Below are 25934 nucleotides of genomic sequence, written 5' to 3'. Positions count from 1 at the left end.
AGAGTGCCAGAACACTTCCACATTGACACCCAGGGTGCCCAGGAAGAGAGTGACTTTGCCGAGGAGTTAGTGGGAGAAAGGAGACCTGTTGCCCAGGCCATCCCTATCCTTAAGTCAATTCAAAGAAGGATAGACCCTTCCCTTGTTAATCCCGATCTCACTAGGGCGGTAAACCCCAGAGTTGAGAAGCTTTTCAGGGCAGCCCAAACTGACCCACTATACATAAGAGGGCATCTGAAACCGGACTCCCTGTTCGTGACAAACACCCATAAGAGGGCGGGAACACCCTTGTCATAGTCGGAAGCTCCTCCCGACAAGGAGAGCAAGAAGATTTATGGCTTGGGCAGGAAAGTAGCCTTCACTTCCGCCTACCAGGCAAGGATTGCCAACTCCACCTCCCTGCTGACGAGTTACAACTGCCACCAGTGGGAAGAAGTCGCGGCACTCATAGATTCCACACCACAACCCTTAAAAAGCCAATTGGCACGAGTTTCGGCGGAAGGAAGAGCCGTGTCTGGTTGCTTGCGGGCAGATTGATAGCAGAAGGTACTGTTATCAAAAGGCATGCTTGTTTGCGACAGTCTGGGTTCAAAGCCGAAACCCGGCATCATTGATAGATAAACCGGTGGAGCCGGATCTATTGTTTGGAAAGGCAGCTGAGGACGTGCTGAAAAATGCCAAGTACGAGACACTCCAATCCCTAGGCCAACTAACCAATAAACCCCCAAACCAGAGAGGGAATGGTAATTTTCATCGCCCACGCGGACAAAATTCCCAGAGAGGGTCTAACTATTCCCAGGGGCAGGGTACACAATGGAACAACAGCCAACAGTCTACCCAGGGTTATGGCAGGGGTAATAAGAGAGGACGTGGTAAAGGTAGAGGCAGCCCCAGCAGAGGCGGCGGCATGCCTCCATCAAAACAGTGATGCTCCATTCAGGGTCCCTTCTCACGCATCCCCAGTAGGGGGACGCATTTCCAACTTCACCCAAGCTTGGGAAGAGATCACATCAGACAGATGGGTGCTGTCCACAGGATACTGCATAGAACTGTTAGAGCGTCCCCAAAACCACCCTCCACGACGAAAGAATACGTTCTTTGGACCACTAGAAGATTCTCCTCGAGGAGATTGTCAATCTTCTAGCAAAGGACGCGATAGAACTCGTCCCGGGACAACAGGTAAACAAGGGTATTTATTCAACGTACTTCCTTGTGCCAAAAAAAGATTTAACAATGCGCCCAGTATTGGACTTAAGGCCTGCAAACAAGTATGTCAAGCCCCAAAAATTTCGCATGACTACTCTCCAAGAGGTAATCCCCCCCCCCTCCTAAAAAAGGGATTACATGGCAACCTTGGATATGAAAGATGCTTATTTTCATATTTCCATGTTCCCAGCGCACAGAAAGTACTTGCGCTTCAAGGTGGACAGTCGACACTACCAATTCAAGGTACTGCCCTTCGGGATAGCTTCTGCACCAAGGGTATTCACCAAGGTACTGGCGGTGGCGGCTGCAAACCTACGCAGGGAGGCAATCCCAGTGTACCCTTATCTGGACGACTGGCTCATAATGGGGGAAACCCCAGGAATTTGCAGGACAAACATTCAAAGGACTATCGACCTCCACGAGTTAGGCTTCTCAATCAACGAGAAAAAGTCAAGCCTGGTGCCAAGCACCTCAAAACAATTCCTAGGAGCTATCCTAGATACCCAAGAGGGGTAGACCTTTCCTTCAGAACAAAGAATTCGGAATATACTACTGCAAATTCCGCATTATCAGTCCGGTCAACAAATAACGGTACGCAAAGCAATGCGTTTACTGGGCGTGATGGCGTCATGTATGTACCTGGTCCCCCACGTGCGCCTGCGTCCCATGCAGGAATGTTTGCGAAACAGTGGTCTCAGGCAAGTGGTCAGTGGGACGATCTAGTGGTCGTTTCGCCAACACTGGTACAAAGCCTTCACTGGTGGACAAGAGAATCTCGCACAGGGGAAACACTTTTACGATCCCGAAGTACAGGCAGTAGTCACTACAGATGCATGTCTGACGGGGTCGGGAGCTCACCATCTCCACCACACAGCTCAGGGTCTCTGGTCTCACTCAGTGGCCAAGAATTACATCAACCTGCTAGAGCTTCTGGCAGTATTCAGAGCGCTTCAGGCGTTCGAGCCCCACCTACTAAACCTGTCAGTGCAAATCCGGACGGACAGCACAACAGCCATGTTCTACCTGAACAAGCAAGGAGGGACTCGCTCGCCAAATCTGTCCAAGCTTGCCCAGAAAATCTGGATATGGGCACTCAGACGGAACATCTTCCTGTCATCACAAGATGTTCCAGGGGAGCTCAATTCCCTAGCGGATGCTCTGAGCAGAGACTCCCTCCCAGAGGAACACGAATGGGTTCTACACAGAGCGGTCGTAGAAGATATCTTCTCTCAGTGGGGTTTCCCCATTATAGACTTATTCGCCACAAGCGAAAACAGACAATGCCCAGGATTTGCATCCAGGTTCCCCCAACCAGACTCCCAGGGGAACGCCCTGTGGATGAACTGGTCAAGGATGTTTGCGTACACTTTTCCACCAACGCCTCTCATCAGGAAAGTGGTGAACAAGATGAACAGGGAATCGATGACGCTCGTCCTAGTTGCTCCCATGTGGGCAAGACAACCATGGTTCTCACACCTACGCAGGATGGCGGTGTGCGAGCCCATCAAACTTCCAGCCTGGTACAACCTACTGTCCCAGCACCAAGGTCAAACAGTGCACGAGCAACCCAACTCAATGAACCTGGCAGCATGGCTCCTGAGGTCATAGAGTTTGGACATCTCAATTTGCCACAGAGGTGTATGGACATCCTAAAGGAATCTAGGAAACCAAACACAAGGCACTGTTACTTTGACAAGTGGAAGAGGTTCGTTATCTGGTGCCAGAGTAGACCAATCAACCCGGTTGATTGCACTCCTTCCACTATTGTCACATACATGCTCCACCTGCTAGATGCAGGATTGGTTTTTAACTCACTGAAAGTACACCTGGCAGCCCTGTCCGCTTACACCACTTCCCATAGCAAGGTTTCGTGGTGGAAAGTACCAGTAGTTAAAGCCTTCATGGAAGCAGTAAAGAGACTTCACCCTCCTATTTCAAACCCACCACCAGGGTGGGACCTTAATGTGGTGCTAGCCAAGCTCATGGGCCCCCTTTTCGAACCCATGCATAAAAGCAGTCTCAAACACCTGACTTATAAAACGGCCTTCTTAGTAGCTATTACTTCTATAAGAAGGGTCAGTGAAATTCAGGCTCTGTCAGTGCAGGATCCCTTCTTTACTGTCCATAAAGACAAACTGGTTTTACGCACACACCCTAGGTTCTCACCTAAATTTATATCAAAATCCCATGTAAACCAGTCCATCGAGCTTCCGGCTTTCTTCCAGAACCCGCAAAGCTCGGCTGAGGTGAAACTACACACTCTAGATGTGCGTAGGGCGGTCCTCTACTATGTAAATAAAACCAGACCGCTAAGAAAAACAGATCAACTGTTTATCTCCGTAGCTACAGGCAGAGAGGGGGATCGCGTCTCTAAAGTTGCCATCTCGAAGTGGATTATTAACTGTATCCAGCTGTGTTACTCACTCTCTGAAAGAACTCTGCCTTTCACGCCAAGAGCCCACTCTACTAGAGGCATTGGGGCCACTCAGGCTTTCATTGCAAATGTACCCCTTGACACCATTTGCAAAGCAGCTGCTTGGAGCTCTATTCACACTTTTACTCAGCATTATTGCATTGACACCCATTCCAAGGCAGATACACAAGTGGGACAAGCGGTTCTAAGACACTTATTTGCTCATGACCCTTCTCACATCCCACCTCCTTCTTCAGGTACTGCTCGCTAATCTATGCACAGCATGTGATCTAAGCAGATTCCACAAGCCTCAGAAGGGATACATTACTCACCGTAATCGTATTTCTGATGCTTGTATCTGCTTAGATTCACATGCGACCCACCCTTCCTCCCCTCTGAGAGAAGGCGCATGATGGCTTGTAGTCTTACCTTTTCTGTCTATCTGCTTGGATTAACTATACTCGCGCTACTCCTCATGCTACCTCATGTCAGAAAAAATACAATCTGAGGATCCTAGACGCGTGAGGGATCTTGGGTACAGTGGACGTCACACTAGGGATAGTATTACTGGCACGCCCTGTGTCGACGCCCATTTTCGAGTTTCGAAAAACAAACTGTAATACTCCGCAGCTTCCACTAGATGTCGGCCTATGCACAGCATGTGAATCTAAGCAGATACAAGCATTAGAAATACGATTACGGTGAGTAATGTATCATATATATATATATATTTCTGAGGCTTGTGGAATCTGCTTAGATCACATGCTGTGCATAGGCCGACATCTAGTGGAAGCTGCGGAGTATTACAGTTTGTTTTTCGAAAGTCGAAAATGGGCGTCGACACAGGCGTGCCAGTAATACTATCCCTAGTGTGACGTCCACTGTACCCAAGATCCCTCACGCGTGTAGGATCCTCAGATTGTTTTTTTCCGCCATACTGGTCGGAAGCATCTTGCGGAGTTCCCTGGCCTTAGCCATACTTTTGCTGTTATTATAATTTTAATTCTTATTCATTCCCTTCCCCACCCCAACGTCGACCCTCAACCTCGACGACGGCTGGAGAAGTCATCGACCGTCGACTGCTGCACGACGGATCTGGGCCTCGGTAGGCCGCTGGCCTCGGCCCGGGCCTAGTAGGCCGCTGGCCTCGGCCCTTACAAGTAGGGAGAGTGGGGGGTGGTACATACTCTTCACTCTTGATATATAGTTACATTTATATATATTCCTACACTTAGCAGCCCGCTGCCTTAAGGTGCGTATGGAGGGTACCCCTTTTCAATTCTGCCCCAAGTGCAATCGCAAATACCCTTGGGTCGACAGGCACGCCACGTGCAATCTCTGCTTGCCGAGGGATCACCCCGAAGCGAACTGCAGAGCGTGTAGTAGGTTTAAACCTAAGACACTTAAGGACCGTTCGACAAAGCGTTGGGCCCACCACGCCAGGCAGGAGGCCATGGCAGCGGAGGGCGCCTTCAGCGATGGCAGCGACGCCGTACTTTCGGACGGCGAGGGCATTACGGCGTCGAAAGACAGCCGACGAGCGCAGGTCCCCGACCTCGGAAGGTCGTCCGGCAGGGCGGCTATGGGGAAGACCCCCGGCGACGCAAGCGCTACACACCTAACACACACTAAACACACTAAGACCAACCGGACCTCGACGACGTCGACTTCCCGGAAAGAGGCACAAAAAGAACGGTCCGACTCGGTGTCCTCTGGGCGCTCTCGATCGAGATCGCCTCACGACGCAAGGCAATCATCCACTCTTGCCAAGAGTGCCTCGCTACACACACTAACGGAAGTTCGATCGTCGGGAGACGAAGACGACTTCCACCCCCAGGCCGCGCTCCAAGATACCGAGACCGCGGTTAACATCAGTGAGGCCCCACGCCCGAAGCACACAGATACCTCTCCAGACCCTCGACGCCAGGCGTCGAAAGTCTCTGGGGCCCCCAAGGGACAGGGAAAACATTTTTCCACGCACGGAGAAGGGGGGAAACAGCGGAAAGCACAGCCTTCCACCCCTGTAAAGCCTAAGCAGACAAGCAAACACAAGTCTACCCTTGAAAATAAATCACCTGCTAAAGTAATACCCTGTTCCAGGGAATGGTCCAGTGAGGACATAGACAGGGTTATGTCTAGGATGTCTTCCTTGGCTGATTTTTATGATAAGAACCCAGAACACTTTCTTTCATATAACCCTCAAGGGGCCACACCCTCAGGCTCCTCCGATCCTATCCCGCTAAGTAAAGAGCCCCGGGTCGAAAGACCTGAACCCTTCAAGGTTCAGCCTTACTCCACTCCATATTCTACTCCACTCCCCAGTTATCAGGGACAAGTTTTCCCTGAAGAGGACCAGGAGTTTGCATTTATGGAAGAACAAACCGGGACAGATTACTATGCAGAGGATGAGGACCTGGAGGAGGGAGAAGATGAGCAGGAAATTTACAGAGTAGATTCCCCAGTACAAAGCGAAGCCCCAGTTACTGACTCTCCAGTTGATAACCAGCCCCTCCTTAACGAGGTTCTCGCTCGAGCAGCGGAACACTTCCACATCGACACCCACGGTGTACAGGAGGAAAGGGACTTCGCGGAGGAGTTTGTAGGAGAGAGAAGACCGGTCGCTCAGACCATCCCTATCCTCAAATCCATCCAACTAAGAATAGATCCTTCCCTGGTGAATCCTAACCTCACCAGAGCTGTCAACCCCAGAATTGAAAAGATTTTCCGGGCAGCCCAGTCTGACCCTCTGTATATAAAGGGACATCTTAAACCAGATTCCCTAGTGGTGACCAACACTAGAAAGAGGGCTGGCACGCCCTTATCTTCATCAGAAGCTCCTCCCGACAAGGAGAGCAAAAAACTTTACGGGTTTGGCAGAAAGGTAGCCTCAACGTCCGCCTACCAAGCAAGGATTGCGAATTCCACCACCCTGTTGGCTAGTTACAATTGCCATCAATGGGAAGAAGTCGCGGCGCTCATTGCCTCTGCTCCAGAACCGCTAAAGGGCCAGCTGGCTCGGATCTCGGCAGAGGGGAGAGCCGTGTCTGGTTGCATTTTAAAAGCAACTTTCGACGCCGCTGACAACGCAGGGAGATTGATAGCAGAAGGTACTGTTATCAAGAGACATGCGTGGTTACGGCAGTCGGGATTCAAGACAGAAACCCAGGCTTCTTTAATAGACAAGCCAGTGGAACCCGACCTATTGTTTGGGAAAGCGGTCGAAGACGCACTTAAAAATGCCAAAGATGAATATGAGACTCTCAAATCCCTTGGCCAGCTTACCAACAAACCCCCTAACCAGAGGGGGAACAATAATTTTCGTCGCCCACGCGGCCAAAATTCACAAAGAGGCAACTATGCCCAGGGACAAGGTACACAATGGAATAACAACCAGCAGTCTACCCAGAGTTACGGCAGGGGTAACAAGAGAGGTCGTGGAAGAGGCAGAGGCAGCCCCAACAAGGGCGGGGGCACGCCTCCACCAAAACAGTGACGCTCAGTTCAGGGTCCCTTGCCACGCAACCCCAGTAGGGGGACGCATTTCCACCTTCACCCAGGCTTGGGAAGGGATCACCTCAGACAGATGGGTGCTGTCAACAGTATCCGCAGGATATTGTATAGAACTACTGCAGCGTCCCCGGAATCATCCTCCACGACAAAGAGTGCACTCCCTAGAACATCAAAGGATCCTTCTCGAGGAGATCGCCATTCTGCTAGAAAAGGACGCGATAGAACTCGTCCCAGGACACCAGGTAAACAAGGGTATCTATTCAACTTACTTCCTTGTGCCAAAGAAAGATTTGACAATGCGCCCAGTATTGGACTTACGGCCTGCCAACAAATATGTCAAGCCCCAAAAATTCCGTATGACCACGCTACAAGAGGTAATCCCCCTCCTAAAAAAGGGGGATTACATGGCAACCTTGGATATGAAAGATGCTTATTTTCATATTTCCATGCTCCCAGCGCACAAAAAGTACTTGCGCTTCAAGGTGGACAGTCGCCACTACCAATTCAAGGTACTGCCCTTCGGGATAGCTTCAGCACCAAGGGTATTCACCAAGGTACTGGCGGTGGCGGCTGCACACCTACGCAGGGAAGCAATCCCGGTGTACCCTTATCTGGACGACTGGCTCATAACGGGGGAAACCCCAGGAATTTGCAGGTCAAACATTCAGAGGACTATCGACCTCCTCCACGAATTAGGCTTCTCCATCAACGAGAAAAAGTCAAGTCTGGTGCCAAGCACCTCAAAACAGTTTCTAGGAGCTATCCTAGATACTCAGAAAGGATTGACCTTCCCTTCGGAAGAGAGAATTCGGAATATACTTCTGCAAATTCCGCATTATCAGTCAGGTCAACAGATAACAGTACGCAAAGCTATGCGGTTACTGGGCATGATGGCGTCATGCATTTACCTGGTCCCCCACGCGCGTCTGCGCATGCGTCCCATGCAGGAATGGTTGGCGAAACAGTGGTCTCAGGCAAGTGGTCATTGGGACGATCTAGTGGTCGTTTCGCCAACACTCGTACAGAGCCTACACTGGTGGACAAGAGAGAATCTCGCAAAGGGGAAACCCTTTTACGATCCCGAAGTACAAGCCGTGGTGACTACAGATGCATGCCTGACTGGGTGGGGAGCTCACCATCTCCACCACACAGCTCAGGGTCTCTGGTCTCACTCAGTAGCCAAGAACCACATCAATCTGCTAGAGCTTCTGGCAGTATTCCGAGCGCTAAGGGCGTTCGAGCCCCATCTACTGAACTTGTCGGTGCAGATCAGGACGGACAGCACGACAGCCATGTTCTATCTGAACAAGCAAGGGGGGACTCGTTCGCCAAATCTGTCCAAGCTTGCCCAGAAAATATGGATATGGGCACTCAGACGGAACATCTTCCTGTCATCGCAACATGTTCCAGGGGAGCTCAATTCCCTAGCGGATGCTCTAAGCAGAAACTCCCTCCCGGAAGAACACGAATGGGTCCTTCACAGAGACGTAGTAGAAGATCTCTTCTCTCAGTGGGGTTTCCCCACTATAGACCTATTCGCCACAAGCGAAAACAAACAATGCCCAGGATTTGCATCCAGGTTCCCCCAGCCGGACTCCCAAGGGAATGCCCTGTGGATGAACTGGTCAGGGATGTTTGCGTACGCTTTTCCACCAACTCCTCTCATCAGGAAGGTGGTGTACAAGATGAACAAGGAATCTATGACGCTCATCCTAGTTGCTCCCATGTGGGCGAGACAACCATGGTTTCCACACCTACGCAGGATGGCGGTGTGCGAACCCATCAGACTCCCAGCCTGGTACAACCTACTGTCCCAGCAACAGGGTCAAACAGTGCATCAGGAACCCAACTCTATGAACCTAGCAGCATGGCTCCTGAAGTCATAGAGTTTGGACATCTCAAATTACCACAGAGGTGTATGGACATTCTAAAGGAGTCCAGGAAACCAAATACAAGGCACTGTTACTTTGATAAGTGGAAAAGATTCGTTATCTGGTGCCAGAATAAACAAATCAACCCGGTTGATTGCACTCCTTCCAACGTTGTGACATACATGCTCCACCTGCTGGATGCAGGGTTGGTTTTTAACTCGCTGAAAGTACACCTGGCAGCCCTCTCGGCTTACACCACATCCCATAACAAGGTCTCGTGGTGGAAAGTACCAGTGGTTAAAGCCTTCATGGAAGGAGTAAAGAGACTTCACCCTCCTATTTCGAACCCACCGCCAGGATGGGACCTCAACGTGGTGCTAGCTAAGCTCATGGGACCCCCATTCGAACCCATGCATAAAAGTAGTCTCAAACACCTGACTTATAAAACGGCCTTCTTAGTAGCCATTACCTCCATAAGAAGGGTCAGTGAAATTCAGGCTCTGTCAGTGCAGGATCCTTTCTTTACTATCCACAAGGACAAACTGGTTTTACGCACACACCCTAGGTTCTCACCTAAATTCATATCCAAGTTCCATGTAAACCAGTCCATCGAGCTTCCGGCTTTCTTCCAGAACCCGCAAAGCTCGGCTGAGGTGAAACTACACACCCTAGATGTGCGTAGGGCGGTCCTATACTATGTAAATAAAACCAGACCGCTAAGGAAAACAGATCAACTGTTTGTCTCCGTAGCTACAGGCAGAGAGGGGGATCGCGTCTCTAAGGGCGCTATCTCGAAGTGGATTATCAACTGTATACAGCTGTGTTACTCTCTTTCTGACAAGACTCTGCCTTTTACGCCAAGGGCCCACTCTACTAGAGGCATTGGTGCCACTCTGGCTTTCATTGCAAATGTTCCCCTCGACACCATTTGCAAAGCGGCTACTTGGAGCTCTATTCACACTTTTACTCAGCATTACTGCATTGACACTCATTCCAAGACAGATACACAAGTGGGACAAGCGGTTCTAAGACACCTGTTTGCTCATGACCCTTCTCACATCCCACCTCCTTCTTCTGGTACTGCTCGCTAATCTATGCACAGCATGTGATCTAAGCAGATTCCACAAGCCTCAGAAGGGATACATTACTCACCGTAATCGTATTTCTGATGCTTGTATCTGCTTAGATTCACATGCGACCCACCCTTCCTCCCCTCCGAGAGAAGGCGCATGATTGCTTGTAGTCTTACCTTTTCTGTCTATCTGCTTGGATTATCTGTACTCACGCTACTCCTCATGCTTCCTCATGTCAGAAAAAATACAATCTGAGGATCCTACACGCGTGAGGGATCTTGGGTACAGTGGACGTCACACTAGGGATAGTATTACTGGCACGCCTGTGTCGACGCCCATTTTCGACTTTCGAAAAACAAACTGTAATACTCCGCAGCTTCCACTAGATGTCGGCCTATGCACAGCATGTGAATCTAAGCAGATACAAGCATCAGAAATACGATTACGGTGAGTAATGTATCCCATATATATATATATATATATATATATATATATATATATATATATATATATATTTTATTCGCTGTTAAAAAACCCAGCGAAAAAACATCCTGCGATGAAAGGACATTGTACCCTCTGGGTCATACTGCTTCCAGCCAATGACTACCCTATACCTAAGCCCCTCCTCAGGCAGCCATCTTCAGATTTTTATGACACATGTTCAAGTGTTCGGAGTCCTCATGCTTACCTCTCGAGCTTTTATTGCGTTTTTCAAGAGTTTACTCTTATTTTTCAGTCAAATTGAGCCTCAAGCTCCACCGTTTCATCTTCCAATTAACAGCGACCTGTTTTGGAAATCTCTACGCCCCTCAGTGGCGTATTTTCGTCGGATTTCACTTCTTGGGGGATTCCAGAGGATCTTGGAGGCCTACCCCCCCCTGGTCATGGCTGAAGACAGACTGGACGCCTCAGTTTAGGATCTTCCCAGGATGTGGACTACAGAACGTCTTCAAGGAGGATGGGCATTCCCGGTACCTCTACTGGGCGTATTCCCGGTACCTCTACTGGGCGACGACGGAACTGATCTCCCTTCGCCCCCAACCTGGGCTTCTCCCCATGACGAAATTGTCTCCTTTCACACCATGATCTCTAGGGCATCAGAGCTTTTTCAGCTATGCCCCGAAGAGCAGAAGGAGGGATTCCTTTATCAGCGACGAGAGGCCAAGAGGAAGACTGTGCTCTCGGTCCCGCTGTTGGACGACATCTGGGACGAAGGGCTGGCCCTTCTGAAGAACCCAGCCTCAGCTCTGGCGAAGAGAGACCGGTACGAGAAGTAGTACCGGGTTCCAGACTCTGCACCTATGTGCCTCAGCGACGGCTGCCCCTTGGACTCGGTGGTCTCTGTGGCGGCCAAGCGGAAATCTGCTGGGACGACGGCATCGACCTCCACTTCCCCACCAGACTGAGATGGGAAGAAGCTGGACAGCATGGGACCTCTGGTCATCTCGTCGGCGTCGACCATTATGGCGGCCAACGCTCTTGGTATCGTGGCTCACTACGATGGGGAGCTGTGGTTTAAAATCGCCCCCCTCCTGCACTTCCTCCCAGACAAGAGGGCGAAAGCCCTTGAGATCCTGCAAGAAGGTGAGGTGGTGTCGGACCACACCATCACTGGCCACAGACCTTGCCGACACCAGCTTCAGCCAGATGGGCAACAGCGTTTGCATTCGGCAGCATAGCTGGCTCTGGGCCACCGATTTCCGTCAGGACGTACAGTCGACGATACCGGACATGTCTTTCGACGGGAACAACTTGTTCGGCAAGGCAGTGGACGAGTCACTGCAGGCCATCAAGGCAGACTCTGAGACGGCCTGTGCCTTTGGACGCTCCATCAGCGACAGACGTCCTTTCGGCCCCTGGAGACAAGTCACAATGTTGCCTCCAAAGGATTCGGGGGCAGCTCTTCTTACCGTCAGGCAGCCCGTTTGTTGTCCCAGGAAGCCTACAGAGGCCGCAACAAGGCCGGAGGACATAGTCATCACCAAGGGGCCCAAGGCGGTAAGGCCTCAGCCAAGCAGCACTGAACCGGCTGTGACGTTGGGCCCCTCCCCGAGCACCCAGGTGGGAGGCCGGCTGGCGAACTATTTCGGCCTGTGGAAGTCCCATCTCCACCGACCGTTGGGTGCTGGATGCCCTGGCCCACGGACACACTCTGGAGTTCCAGGGGAAGTGTCCCTGTTTTCTTCCTGTGGCCAGGGAAAAAAACACATTCCGCAGCTTCTGCTGGAGGTACGAGCAACGCTAAAAAAGGGCGCAATCAAACTTGTCCCAAAGAGGCTCCGGGGCTCTGGAGTTTACTCGCGGTACTTCCTCGTCCGAAAGAAGACCGGCGGTTGGTGGCCCATTCTAGATCTTCGCCGCCTCAACAAGTACACAAAGTCCCAGAAGTTCCTGATGGTCACCCTCCAGCACATGCTGGGACAGCTGGAGGAAGAGGACTTTCTGTCGTCGATGGACTTGGAGGATGCCTATTTCCCCATTAACAAAGGACATCTAAAGTTTCTGCGCTTCGTGGGCCAAGGGCGGCACTACCAGTTCAAAGCCCTCCCCTTTGGTCTGAAGTAGGCCCCAAGGGTCTTCACCAAGTGCCTGGCACCAGTGGCGGCGCGGTTGCGCCTGCAGGGGATCCACGTCTACTCCTATCTGGATGATCAAAGGAACTCTCCGTCGGGCACACAGTGAGTACCGTCCGCCTGCTCACAGACCTGGGGTTCTCAATAAACTATGCAAAGTCCTGCTTGGGACCATCTCAGGACGCCCAGTTCCTGGGAGCCAGACTCTACACTGTGGCACGCCTATCCGCACCGTCGGAAGACAGGATAAAGGTCATCCTGGGCAAGGTGCAACAGCTGTTGTCCATTAAGGTTGCCAGGGTGAGGTCCATCAAGTCCCTGCTCAGCATGCTGTTGTCGTGCATCTACCTTGTTCGGCTGTGCAGACTTCGGATGCGGCCGCTGCAGGAGTTCCTCGACGCCTGTTAGATGCAGGCGACGGGAAGCTTTGCGGACAAGATCGCCCTCAACGAGACATTCCGTCAGGCGATTCAATGGTGGGGGGGGGTCCGCACGCATCTAGTGGTGGGCACGGACTACCAGACCCTGACCCATCAGGCGACGGTGACAACGGACACCTCCCTGGAGGGATGGCGCACACACCGGAAATCTCCACGCAAGAGGCCGTTGGCTCCCGGAGGAGAAGTCGTTGCACATCAACGTCATGGAGCTCCGGGGCATGTTTTGGGCCCTAAAGTAATTCCTTCCGTCCCTCAAGGGCAAGGTGGTGCGGCTCTTCACCGACAACACCATGACTATGTTCTACATTCGGAAGCAGGGAGGCACCAGATCCCCAAGTCTCTCCGGGAAAGCGCAGGACCTATGGCACTGGGCCATCGCCCAAAGGATGTTTCTGGTACTCTTTCATCTGGCAAGAGTGAAAAAACACTGTTTCCGACTCACTCAGCAGGGATCTGCGCTCTTGCCACGAGTGGGAACTTTTTCAGGATCAGATGGAGCTACTTTTTCGACGTTGGGGCAATCCCCCAGATCGATCAGTGCGACGGAGACTAACACCAAGTGGCGGAGGTTCGCCAGCAGGTTTCCCCAGCAGGGGAGCATGGGGGTTGCATTCTCGTTCCCCTGGGATGGCCAGTTTCTCAATTCGTTTCCACCGTTGCTCCTACGTCTCATGAGTCAACTCAGATGGTCCTGGTGCATGATGATCTTCGTCGCACCGGCGTGGCCTTCTGGACATGTCAGCGTTTCAACCCAACCACCCCCCCCCCCTTCATACACCTCCAGTCAAGCTTCCGGCGGACGCAGATCTTCTCGTCAGGGAAGGAGGCGCGATTCTGCACCACAACACGTCGTTGCTGCACCTGCAGGCCTGGCTCCTGCATCGCTAGAGTTGGGAGGATACGAGATCCCGGCAGACTGCAAGGAGGTACTTGCCAAGGCCAGGGCTTCTTTGACTGACGTAAATGGAAGAGGTTCACCATCTGGTGCTGTGCACAGAAGATAAACCCTCTACGGATTATGGCCCCTCATGTGCTGCCATACTTGCTGTCGCTGGCCAAGGCAGGGCTGGCGCTTGCCTCCGTCAAGATCCATCTGGCGGATATCTCCCGCTAGACCAGAACTCTGGGGTGGTCGTCTCTGTGGTCGCATCGCCTAGTTAAGGAGTTCATGAAAGGACTTTCTCTTTGATCCCGCTGGTGTAGGCCTCCGGGCCCGGCATGAGAGCTCAATGTAGTGCTGACTAGGCTCATGGGTCCCCCGTTCGAGCCTCTGCATTCGGCACCTCTGAAATTCCTGTCGTGGAAGACGGTGTTCCTAGTGGCCATCACCTCTGCACGACTGGTGGGAGAGATCCAGGACCTCTCCTGTAAGCCTCTGTACTTGACTTTCCACTCAACGATGGTCGGTTTGGGGCCGCACCCCTCCTTCATGTCCAAGGTGCCGTCGGACTTCCATCTAACGAGCCCTTGGTGTTACCCGTTTTCTTCCCGTCTCCGGCTAAGAGGACTTTGCACTCGCTGGATGTGCACAAAGTTTTCGGAATACGTCGCAGCTGTTTGTGAACTTAGGCCCTGTGAACCAGGGAAGGCCCTCTGCAAGGCCTCCATTTCCAGGTGTCTCTCCGGCTGCTCACACACTCATCGGTTGGCAAACCGACCGCTGCCCGGCCGTCCGAGAGCCCACTCGACCAGAGGATCGCTGCTAACACAGCGTTCCTATCTGGTGTGCCCCTGCTGGACATCTGCAGGGCTGTTACGTGGAGGTCGATGCACACCTTCATGAAATTCTACTGCATCGACCGGGATTCCAGGGAGGAGCCCGGAGTCGGCCAAGCAGTGCTGCGCAACCTGTTCGCTTGAAGGTGAGCCTGGTGAGGAGTTAAGATATGCTTAATGTTGAAATGCTTAATGTTGAGCCTTGCCACCTCCCGTGATAGTGCATGTGTGTACTGCTATGTATTCTTTTATTCATGAGCATGTGAATCCCTGCCAGACCCCAGGCTGGAGAAGGAACAAGTTACTTACCTGTAACTATTGTTCTCCAGCATGGGTCTGGCATGGATTCACATGTGCACCCTCCTGCCTACCCCTCTGCGGCTCTTCTCTTGGTCCTACTGCTACTTTACGTGCTACCAAATACGAAGATGGCTGCCTGAGGAGGGGCTTAGGTAGAGGGCAGTCATTGGCTGGGGGCAGTTTGACCCAGAGACCAGTGATTGCTTATTAGGAGAAAGACAGTTCAGAAACGTAACTGAAACTGATTTTTTCTTTTACAGAGGATTCCCAGCCTGAACGGGAATGGTCATGAGCATGTGAATCCATGCCAGACCATGCTGGAGAACAGTTAGAGGTAAGTAACTTGTTCCTTATTGCTTAAATGGTCTCAGACCTGGCGATAGAAAAGGACTGAAGGGCGATGCCTGTGGCTGAGCTAAGGAGTGCGGGGTTATGGCCGTGTGCTGTACCCCGCGTAAAAAGACGACACATTTCCAATTTGATGCTTTTTTACAAAATTGCTCCGGTCCCCGTCCCACACGACGGAATGCTCCACAAGTATGGAGGAAAGGGGACTATGGACTAAGAGTAAGGTAGTCACTACGGTGAGTAACTTTATTATACCCAATCACATTATTCAAAGCTCATTAGGATACAGCTGGGACCGCACCGTGCCATCACACACAAGCAATAAACTAAAGAATAGAATTTAAGACACTCCACGACTTATCGAACGACTGAGAGATAAACATGATGGGAGGATACTAAAGACCGAATACATAAGCAGACCAAGACGGAAGTACCAGGACGATTCATTAATGGCACCCTGGCCCAGAATTACACCCAAGCTCCTACAGACCCATGTCACGATAGATAGCAAGGGAATAGGGAGCACCCAACCTCGGCTCCTACACCAGAGAGAAAGAAATAAACATACCCAATCACATTATACAAAGCTCATTAGGATATAGCTGGGAGTGTGCTGCGCCATCACACACTACAGTCAGACAGCCAATAAAGGAAATCAGCAATAACCCCACCCATAGGAATATCATTTAAATGGAACAAGATGTATTAGGACCAGGATACAGACCCCAGTAACTCAACTTTCAAATCTCTGCATACCCAACCCACGCAAAAATTCACACAACCATCTCTCGCCCAGCAAACTGCATGCACTTTACCACACAGCATCAAAAACAAACCATGCATAAACAGCCCTTATAGCACACAAGGTCTCGCCCGGTCCTATACTCGCACCAAAGCTCAGCACACAGTGTATACTGAACTAAAGCCGCCAACAGCACACCACTTCTCCCACTCTCCTATTCCCCCTGCACGGGACTACCCACCCTCATTCTTGTTTACAGTTCCACCAGACGCCTGGGGACCCGCCCTAGTCTTTGGTCCCTCCGGACAACGAGGGGAAAAGGATGGGCAACATGGGAAAGAAGGTGATTTACATCATGGCGTCCACTATCAAGGCGTTCAACGCAGTGGCGAACCTGGCCAGGCATGACAGGGCGTTGTGGTACAAGCTGGGACCGACTCTGGAGTTGCTCCCCTATAAGAAGATGGAGGCATTGGACGTCGCTGACAAAGGCTTCTGGCAAATGGGCAACAGTGTCTGCCTGCATCGCCAAGGATTGATGAAAGCCACTGTTAGGGAGAATTCTCAGAAATGCTCTTTTGCTGGACTTTAGGACTTGTAATTTTTATCCTGAAGAGCGTGAGACCCTGTTTTCCCACTCACTCATGTATTTTAATTTGGTTTTGAACTGTTTCTTTTGGTTTTGGAGTCTGACAAACACCATAGGCATCATCTTTGTACATTGATACACAGCACCTTCAGTGCAGTGGCACTGGAAAGTCTAAGATTTTTAATGGCTGGTGGCAGTGGTTTACATTTTAGTACCAGTGTTTTTTCTTCCGCGGGCTGCATTTGCAGCTGCAGTAAAGCACCCATTGGTGCCCATTTTGTAAAAATGGGTCTGGTCTTTTTTTCGCCATATCTTGTTGGAAAGGTCCTTCTTGAGATTTACTCTGCACGCCAAACCAGTATTGGTCCCTTTGTTTGTTTAGTCTTTGGCTGTATTTTCACTGGTGAAGCCCGCCTCTGGCTCCAGCGTGTCTAGCAGTGCAGTAAGTGAGGGAGGTGCCCGAAACTCCCTGTGCTTTATCCCCTTGTTTACAGGAATGCACTCAAAGGTGATTGGCTGGCTAGCTGTCCTTGGAGGACAGCCACCTTGCTGTGAGTGCCAGCTAGGCTGCGAATGAATGGGAGAAAACTGCATAAAAGCCGAGGTCTTTTAGACAGAAGGCAGAGTCGACCACTGGATGAAGGAATCCAAAGAAGAACTTGGAAGAGACGCTTGCTGCAACTCCTGGACCATTGGTTTGCCCGCTGAAGCCATGCTGCAGTGCTGAAGCTCAGAATTTGCCTCGACTAGAGAAGCCCTGCACAGGACGACCTCTTTGGTTGATGGGACCAATCGACCCCAAGATGAACTCATCTGGACATCCACTCTGATCTGGCTGTACTTCCATTGCTGCTGCAGGAACCAATTGCCAGGGAGATAACACCAGAATCAAGTGCATCGTTTTTAAGTCTGGTTTGATCTCCAGGAAGATCCTCCGGACTCCCATAAAGCAGGACTGACCAAGCCTGAGCCACCTCAACGGAGTGCTGGACCCCAGATGCGAGGAAAGCCTTAAGGTATCCGAGAGCCGCAGTGGTGCTATTCGCGAGAAGCTGAAACCGCGAAGTGCCACTGATCTGAAGTTTACACATTGCTGCAGCCCACCTTCAAACTGTAGTGCAGGAGTCCCCAGATGTCCGCCCTCTTATCACCACGACTGAGACCCAGGAACAGGATCTGCAAGACCTACAACAGGAACGGAAGCCAGCTGGAACCGATTTTTTATTTATTTATTTATTTTTTCCTTCAGACCTAAGGTACTGTGAACTAAGGGGTACTTGCCTCTTATCATGTTGCCTTGCTAGCTCTCAGTTGAGACTTGCTTTGGCTGCCTTTTCCAGAGTTGCTTGCAGCTTTGCCTTCACAAGCCTCCCAGCTTGTGGCCCCACAGTGATTTCATTTTTACAAAGACTTCTAAAACACTGTGCAAGACTTTTTACTTAACTTCAAGAAGTGCTTCAGATCCCCTAGACATTGTACAATTGACATTAGCTGTCCTGGCTCCCTGAAAGACTCTTCTAACCTCTGACTTTGTGCTTTAAAGGAATAGTGTTCTCAAAAAATGTCATGGGATTAAAAGATGCACAATAATACAAAAAAAAGAATAAACTTCTCCAGCATGGGGTCTGGCATGGATTCACATGCTCATGAATATTCCCTGTCGTCAGGCTGGGAATCCTCTGAATATTCCCCATCGTCAGGCTGGGCACCCTCGGTAAAGAAAACATTAGTTTCACTTCTGAACTGTCTTTCTCCTAACAACCAATCACTGGTCTCTGGGTCATACTGCCCCCAGCCAATGACTGCCTTCTACCTAAGCCCCTCCTCTGGCAACTTTCTTCTGATTTTGACTGCACGTTCAAGTGTTGGGAGTCCTCGTGCTATAACACTCGAGGTTTTACTGCGTTTTGCTTTTTTTTTTTTTTTTTTTTTTTTTTACGTTTTGCTCTCTTTTTTCGGTCAATCGAGCCTCCAGCTCCATCGATCAACCTTCCGAATAACAGGGACCCGTTTTTGGATTTGTCTGCGCCCCTCAAGGGTGAATTTTCATCGAGTTTCTTCTTGGAGGATTCCAGAAGTTTCTTCGAGGCCTAACAGTGGACATGGCTGAGGAGGACTTGGCGCCTCTCTTCAAGGTTTGCCTCGGCTGTAACCTACGGAACGTCTTTTCAGACGATGGACATTCCCTGTGCCTCTACTGCCTGCATTCGGACCAGACTCATGTGAAGGACGACTGCATTGCTTGTTGGCAGATGGTGCCGCACACGTGGACTCACCGACGCAAGCTCCTCAATGAGTGGCTACTGGCTAATGTCCCTGCTCTGGGTGAGTCCTGGTAGCATGCTTCACCTGCCCAGAAGAAGAAAGCTGAGCTTTCTTTTAAGACCTTTGAGGGTGCCCCTCCCGTGAGGGCCCAAACATAAGGCTAAGCACCGCGAGTCCACTGTCTCCGGGAGCACCGTTGCAACGGGCACATCGGCGGCCAGGGTGAGTTCAGGGTCTTGTTGGAGGTGGTGGGGGGGATTCGCAGGGCACGGCCCCAAAGTTGAGAGTATCCCTGCCTGCCAGGAGGGAGTCCTCTTTCCAGCCCATCGAAACGAGAAGATAGGCCCATCATTTCACCAAAACAGTCTCCCTTGGTCGTAGAGAAGGGGGAGGGGCACAGTAGCCTTCCAGGACACAGACATTATTTCCTCAGGAAGAGTTCACAAACTTCCCGGCCCTCCAGGAGGGGAGATGCGTCGAGAGCAGGCCCTACGGGAGGGATCCCGATGACGAAGGTGACGAGGAGACCGACTAGGAGCAACAGGGCGGTGACGATGGAGCGGACCAACCTAAGTTGCAAATTCCCTTGTCCCCTTCGCAACCACCCTGGCAGCCACCTGGGGATATCTCAGTGTACATCCAAACGGCTCTGCTTACCCTGTGCTCGGAAATTTGAGGAGATTGGCTCGTTCCATGCCATAATCTCCAGGGCCTCATCCTGGATGAGAAGAGGGTTTCTTTTACCAGCGCCAGGATGCGAAGAGGAAGACTGTGCTTTCGATACCGCTATTGGATGACACATGGGACGAGGGGTTGTGAGTCATGTGTCTGGTCCTGACTTCACGGTCTGCGGAAGATGCTGAGCCCCACAGATCCCTCAAGAACGTTGGATCAACAACTGATTTACTACCCAGCTGAAGAAACAACTCTCCCAAGGGAAAGGAGAAATGGAGAAAATGACAGACGCCTGCTTCTGGGTGGCTGCAATCTGTAGAGGGAAACAATTGGGTTAGTCAAGAGATTACACTTCACTGTTCAACTCTCTAAATTTGTTATTTTCTTTATCCATACCGGTCAACTTCCTTTAATTACTTGGAGGAGGAAAGGTTAATAAACCTTGAAATGAACTCCTTGTAACACCAATGAAGGAGAGTGTACAAACTTTCAGGATTCCAGATTAATTGATTTTTTTTAAAAGCTTCCCATAAAGGGAAAAGTTTCTTTGTTGTAACTAGAAAACTGATGACTTGGTCCTTTGAAATGAATCTTTGTTCCTCAGTATCTACAATTCAGACTGAACGACCTTGCTGCTGTCCTTTTCTTAATAACCCATTGTTCTCTACTTGCAATGTTCATAACACTTTCAGAATGTTCATATATCCATGCTCAAGTTCAATCCATATAAATGAAACACTTTCAATTTCTTACAGTTCAAATGTTAAAGCAAGCAAGACATTTTGTTCCTCGTTATTCCTTCCTTTCCGATCAGAAATAAAGAACCCCAATCGGAAATGCACCACAGCAGAAACGAAGAATCTCTGTGTAAACTTTCTCCAATGCACATGCTCCTGAAAAGGTTATGAGTTTCTATCTTACACATGCGCGGTGAGCGTTGTAAAAAATAAACAACGTACACTAATCTTGAGCGCCTGCGCAGTGATAATCTTGCCCAATCTGATCTCGAAAGGTTCAAAACACTGATCCCTGACTCATACCATGCGCAATTAATTCAATATGGAAGAATGCGCTCAAACATTTAACTGCTGCGCAACCTGACGCTTCTTTCATACATTCAATACGAACGCCGTATGAGGGAACAGCGTTCTCAAAGTTAACTGTTCACATTAAATACTACTCATTAACACCTGAGCATTGAACGTCGTATGGGAGACAGCGTCTCTAGTTTAACATCTGCGCAAAGAACACCCCCTTTAAAACAATCTCCTCATGCATCGGTTCCGGAGATTCACAGATTAAAAAAAACTTTCGCGATTTTGTTTCTGCTACTATGACAGTAAGATTATTTTTTAAGTCATTTAAAACTGTCTTCTCTTACGAAGAAAATGTTGTTGAATGAGGAACTTCAGAAAGATTAATCCTTTAGTCTCAAAAATAATTCCTAAATACCTAATCAAATCAGCTGAGCTTGTCCCTCGAAGATTTGAACTCCTAGAGTGAATGTTCAAAGTTGTCACCACCAGAAACACTCTCGGATGGCCATAAAACTGGAGCTTAGTAAAACAGGATCTTCCCACATGAAGGCGAACAATGAAAGGCAGTTTAGAATCCTGGTGGAGGTCTGAAGCTCCCAAACCCTCCAATCAGGAATCGGCACCACCTCCACCATTTTGGCTTGGGAATCTCCCATTCAGAAGAATGGTTGTTGAGAGCAATAAATTAAAATGTATTTTAAACCTTATCACACAAATCTGATACTCTCCAACCCATAATCAAAGCTAACGTTCCTTATTAAAACAAACATACAAACTTCCCATTCAAACCTAATCACCAATTACTAAACCCATCAGACATGACATCATGAAGCGCCCTTCATCGGCTCCGACGAAGAGGGCTAGCTACGAGAAGAAAAACTACTTATGGTCCCACTCGTCTCCAGCCTCTGTGGTTTTGGAAGCGGCCAAGAAGTCGTCTTCGGGCTCATCCTCTTTGGCGGCCTCCCCCCTCTACCAACTGGACGGTGAGGGGAAGAAGTTGGATGCCATGGGGCGAAGAGTGATCTCGCCATCATGGGGCGTTACGTCAGGGAACTTTGGTTCAAGATGCCCCCCCCCCCCCTCCTGGGCGAGGTGGATTTGGCCCATGCCATTACAGTGGCCACGGATATTTTGTCGACACAGGATTCCGCCAAATGGGCAACAGCATTTGTCTTTGTCGGCGAGGCTGGCTGAGGGCCACTAATTTCCCCCAGATTTTCAGTTGAAGGTGTTGGACATGCCCTTCGGGTGTCAAACCGGATATTAAATTATGCCTCTTATTACAAACGATTTGTATGTATATTGGCCTACGCCAAGTTGCTTAAAAATTGTACGCGAATAACTCTCTGCGGCAAGGTCTTGACCTTAGAAATTGATATAAGCCGCCATCTTGAATCAAGCCTCCATTTTTAGGTTAGAAACCGCCATTTTGGGGTTTTATACAAAGTCACCCTGTAATCTAAAATGGCCGTCTCGTGTGTCCTTGTTCTTGCCTTAACCTCTCCAACCTCTGTAGGGGAGTTAATGTCCAACCTGCCCTCAAGCTACATGTTAGGGTCCTGTAGACCTTGTCCTTTGTTGACCTCGGGAGCAGGGGATTACTTGAATTAGCAAAGTGAAACTACAAGTATACAAGAACAGTAATGCTATCCGAATATAATATGCAAAACATTGTTTGGTCTGTATTAAAGCAATATATAAAGAGTGTAAATGTTAAATTGAAGAATAATGGAGTGTGTTAGTAAATGTATTGAAAAGTAAACCGCATGCATGAGCTATGTAAATTAGGAAAGTGAACCTGGCGCGACCCTAGCCCAGTGCATGATTAACCTGTAAGGGGGCTGGACATCATTTTACAAATTGTATAAATGCGTCGATGTCCAGCTAGGAAATTCCCTCACTGCTCATATTGAACCCTGCTGGTGGTCTCTGTGATGTATTGACGGCCGAATAGCTATTTGTGTACTTTGTTGAATACTGTTCAGTTTTGTAATAAAGATTCTGGGAATCTTTATAAGCCTGTGTCGGTGTATTTTCCTTTGCTCGGTGTAACAGCAGTAATATTGTATTTTTTCCGATTCCACACGGGGACAATTGTTCTATTGTCGCTGGACTTGGAAGATGCCTATTTTCACATCCTCATACACAATGGACACCAAGTACCTACGCTTCATGGTTCAAGGACCTTGCCAGTTCAAGGACCATCCCTTCGGTTTGAAGTCAGCGCCACAAGTGTTCACCAAGTGCCTGGCCCTGGTGGCGGCACAGCTGCGTCTGAGGGATCCACGTGTACCCGTACCTGGACGACTGGCTCATCCGGGCGAGCGCAAAGGACATCTCCGTCGACCACACAACTGTCATGACCACAGACCAGGGTTCTAGTCTGGTACAGGGAAAGGATATCTAAGGGGGTTTTCCTAATTGGGAATTGGTTTTAGCCCTAGTTATTCTGGTATTCTAATTTCCCCATTGAAGAATATAGGCTTTCGGGTTCTTTAATGGCCGCCTGATTGTGCCCTTCAGGTTTAGACTGGCGGGTCTAGTCGTTGTCCATGGTAGCCTATTTAAGTCCCGCCCTCTTGGAGGCTCGCGCTTCGCCTCTTCGCCTGCTTGCAGATACGATGCTTACCGCAAATTCCACAGCTTCAGCTACCCTGTCATAGCCTCCGTTCCATAGTTTCTGCTTTATTGTTCCTTATTCATGTTCCCCTCACTGCACGATCCCCTTACTGTTCGAGTTACCTTCATGAAGTTGGAATTCTTTTCAGTCACGGACTTCGTTCCTCAGAGCGCTGAGGTGTTTGGTCACACGCAAGTACCGCTTAGCGGTTTATTCAAGTAATAGCAATATTGCTGCCGGTTATTGTGCTAAGGCTTTCTTTCCCGTTTGAAGGTGTTGCCAGTCACTGAGGTGAAGTTTGTTACTGTTTGGTCACGTGTGTTTCTGTGCGACTTATTGCCCTATGATGCTCACGCACTTCAGTTACTGCCATAATATGGTTATGAGGAAAACGGCACATAGTTTGTAGCACAGTTTTATTTCCATATTTCTTTTCCACTACCTTGTCTTGCACACTGCAGTTGTTTGTAAGGAAGTGTATGAGGAGGTTCCACACGCAGTGAATCTGGTGCTCAGTTCGGTGTGCCATTTGATATTTTACTGAACACCTTTTTCGCTATTAATTCTTGGGCATTGCCCTTAGTCTACAGTCACTTAGGAATCCTTAAATATCTGTTTTCACATGCTGGGTTCCTTATTAGGCGCTTTGACTGTAAGAAAAAGATAAGAGTAGTGCATTTCATTTTCACAATTGGATTACATATATAGAACTGTTAGACATGAGTGTCTTCCCTCTTTTTTTTCAAGTTCCTTGAATACAAGAACCCATTGCCTCGAGTCATATTCCCTTCATCCTGGGTTCCAACTTCTTCAGGACTAGCGCCCCTGTAAGAACGGGATGGATAGCTCATAAAATAAGAATTAAGGTGAGCTATAGTTAGATGGTTATTCTAGAATTACATAAATATATATTTACGCAAGGAAATTGCAATAAGGAAGGAAATATTGTTATTTGTTCACAGAAACTATGCCTAACTATTGAGGAGGTTGGTAGAAGACTTAAGAAGCTCCAGAGGGTCCCTGCAGAGTCCAGGTAAGCGTTAAAACAACAAAGACTGTCCAACTCCTGACGGATCTGGGGTTCTCAATAAACTTTGCAAAGTCCTGCTTGACTCCATCGCAGGACGCACTGTTTCTGGGAGCCTGACTTAACAGTGGCGTGCCTGTCGTTTCCGTCAGAGGAGAGAATCGCGGTCATCCTGGACAAGATAAAACGGCTGTTGGCCCTGAAGGTCGCATGGGTGAGGTCCATCAAATCCTTACTCGGCATGATGTCCTCATGCATATACCTAATTCGGCTGTGCAGGCTGCGGATGCGTCCGCTGCAGGAGTTCCTTGACGCCCGTTGGATACAAGTGGTGGGGAGCTTTGAGGACAAGATCACTCGACCTGCTGTGTTTTTCAGTGTTTTTGCCCACTCTGAAATATACCACTGTGTTGCAGATATTTTCACTGTATACCCTTCGCTACGTGATGCCGGTCTCCGAATATTACCCCTTTGTGGGTCACGGCCCCGCAGATCCTTTTGGCTAAGGCTGGACTGGCGCACACCTCCATCTGTACATCCTGCGGCTATCTCGCACTACACCAGGTCTCCAGGAACCAGGTCTCCACCAACTTGTCAAGGAGTTTCTAAAAGGACTTTTCTTTCGATCTTTCCCACCGGTGAAGGCTACTGACCCAGCGTGGGAACTCAACGTGGTTCTGACGAGTTTCATGGTGGCCCCCTTCGAACATATGCATCTGACCCCACTTAAGTTCTTCTCGTGGAAAACGGCTTTCCTTGTGACCATCACCTCTGCCAGGAGGGTAGGTGAGATCCAGGCCATATCCTGCAAGCAACCATACCAGACTTTCCACGAATCGAGGGTGGTGCTGCGTACGCACCCCTATTTAATGCTGAAGGTTCAGTTTGAACTCCACCTCAACGTGCCTTTGGTGTTACCTGTTTTTTTCCCCGAAACCTTAGTCACTGGCTGAAAGGGCCTTGCACTCGCTGGACGTTGCTCGTGCCTGCAAGTTTTATGTGACCCGTAAAAAGAGTTTTTGGAAGACTTCAGAACGGTTCGTGAAATTTGGTCCTGTGAACAATTGGAAGGCCTTTTCCAAGGCTTCCATTTCAAGGTGGCTCTCTGGCTTCATCATGCACTGTCATCGGTTGGTAAACTGACTGCTGCCCGGCCGTCCGAGCGATCGCTGCGACAAAAGTGGTCATGTCTGGTGTGCCCCTGTTGGACATCTGCAGGGCTGCTATGTGGAGGTCCACGCACACCTTCATGAAGTCCTACTGCGTCAACGGGTATTCCAGGGAGGAGTTCAGAGTCAGCCAAGCAGTGCTACGCAACCTCTTCGCTTGAGGGGAGTCTGTTCCAGTTATATTCTTCTGTTGAGCCTTGCCACCTCCCGTGGTTTTGTAATGGTGTACTGCTACATATTTGTTATTCATGAGCATGTGAATCCATGTCAGACCCCATGCTGGAGAAGGTTTGTTACTTATCTGTAACTTTTGTTCTCTAGCATGGGTCTGGCATGGATTCACATGCAAACCAACCC

At 49.7% G+C, this 25934-nt stretch overlaps 1 protein-coding gene across 3 annotated transcripts in view; it reads left to right on the top strand.

Annotated features, from left to right (window-relative positions):
- The window catches only part of OGT (O-linked N-acetylglucosamine (GlcNAc) transferase), an 810702-nt gene that overhangs the window by 238024 nt on the left and 546744 nt on the right, over positions 1–25934 (top strand). The window lies entirely within an intron of this gene.

This window comes from Ambystoma mexicanum, chromosome 5p (genome assembly GCF_040938575.1).
Source record: "Ambystoma mexicanum isolate Mex_15411 chromosome 5p, UKY_AmexF1_1, whole genome shotgun sequence".
In the NCBI taxonomy this organism is placed as follows: Eukaryota; Metazoa; Chordata; class Amphibia; order Caudata; family Ambystomatidae; genus Ambystoma; species Ambystoma mexicanum.
Note: the sequence above shows the minus strand (reverse complement) of the source record. Positions and strands in the feature narration are given on the sequence as shown.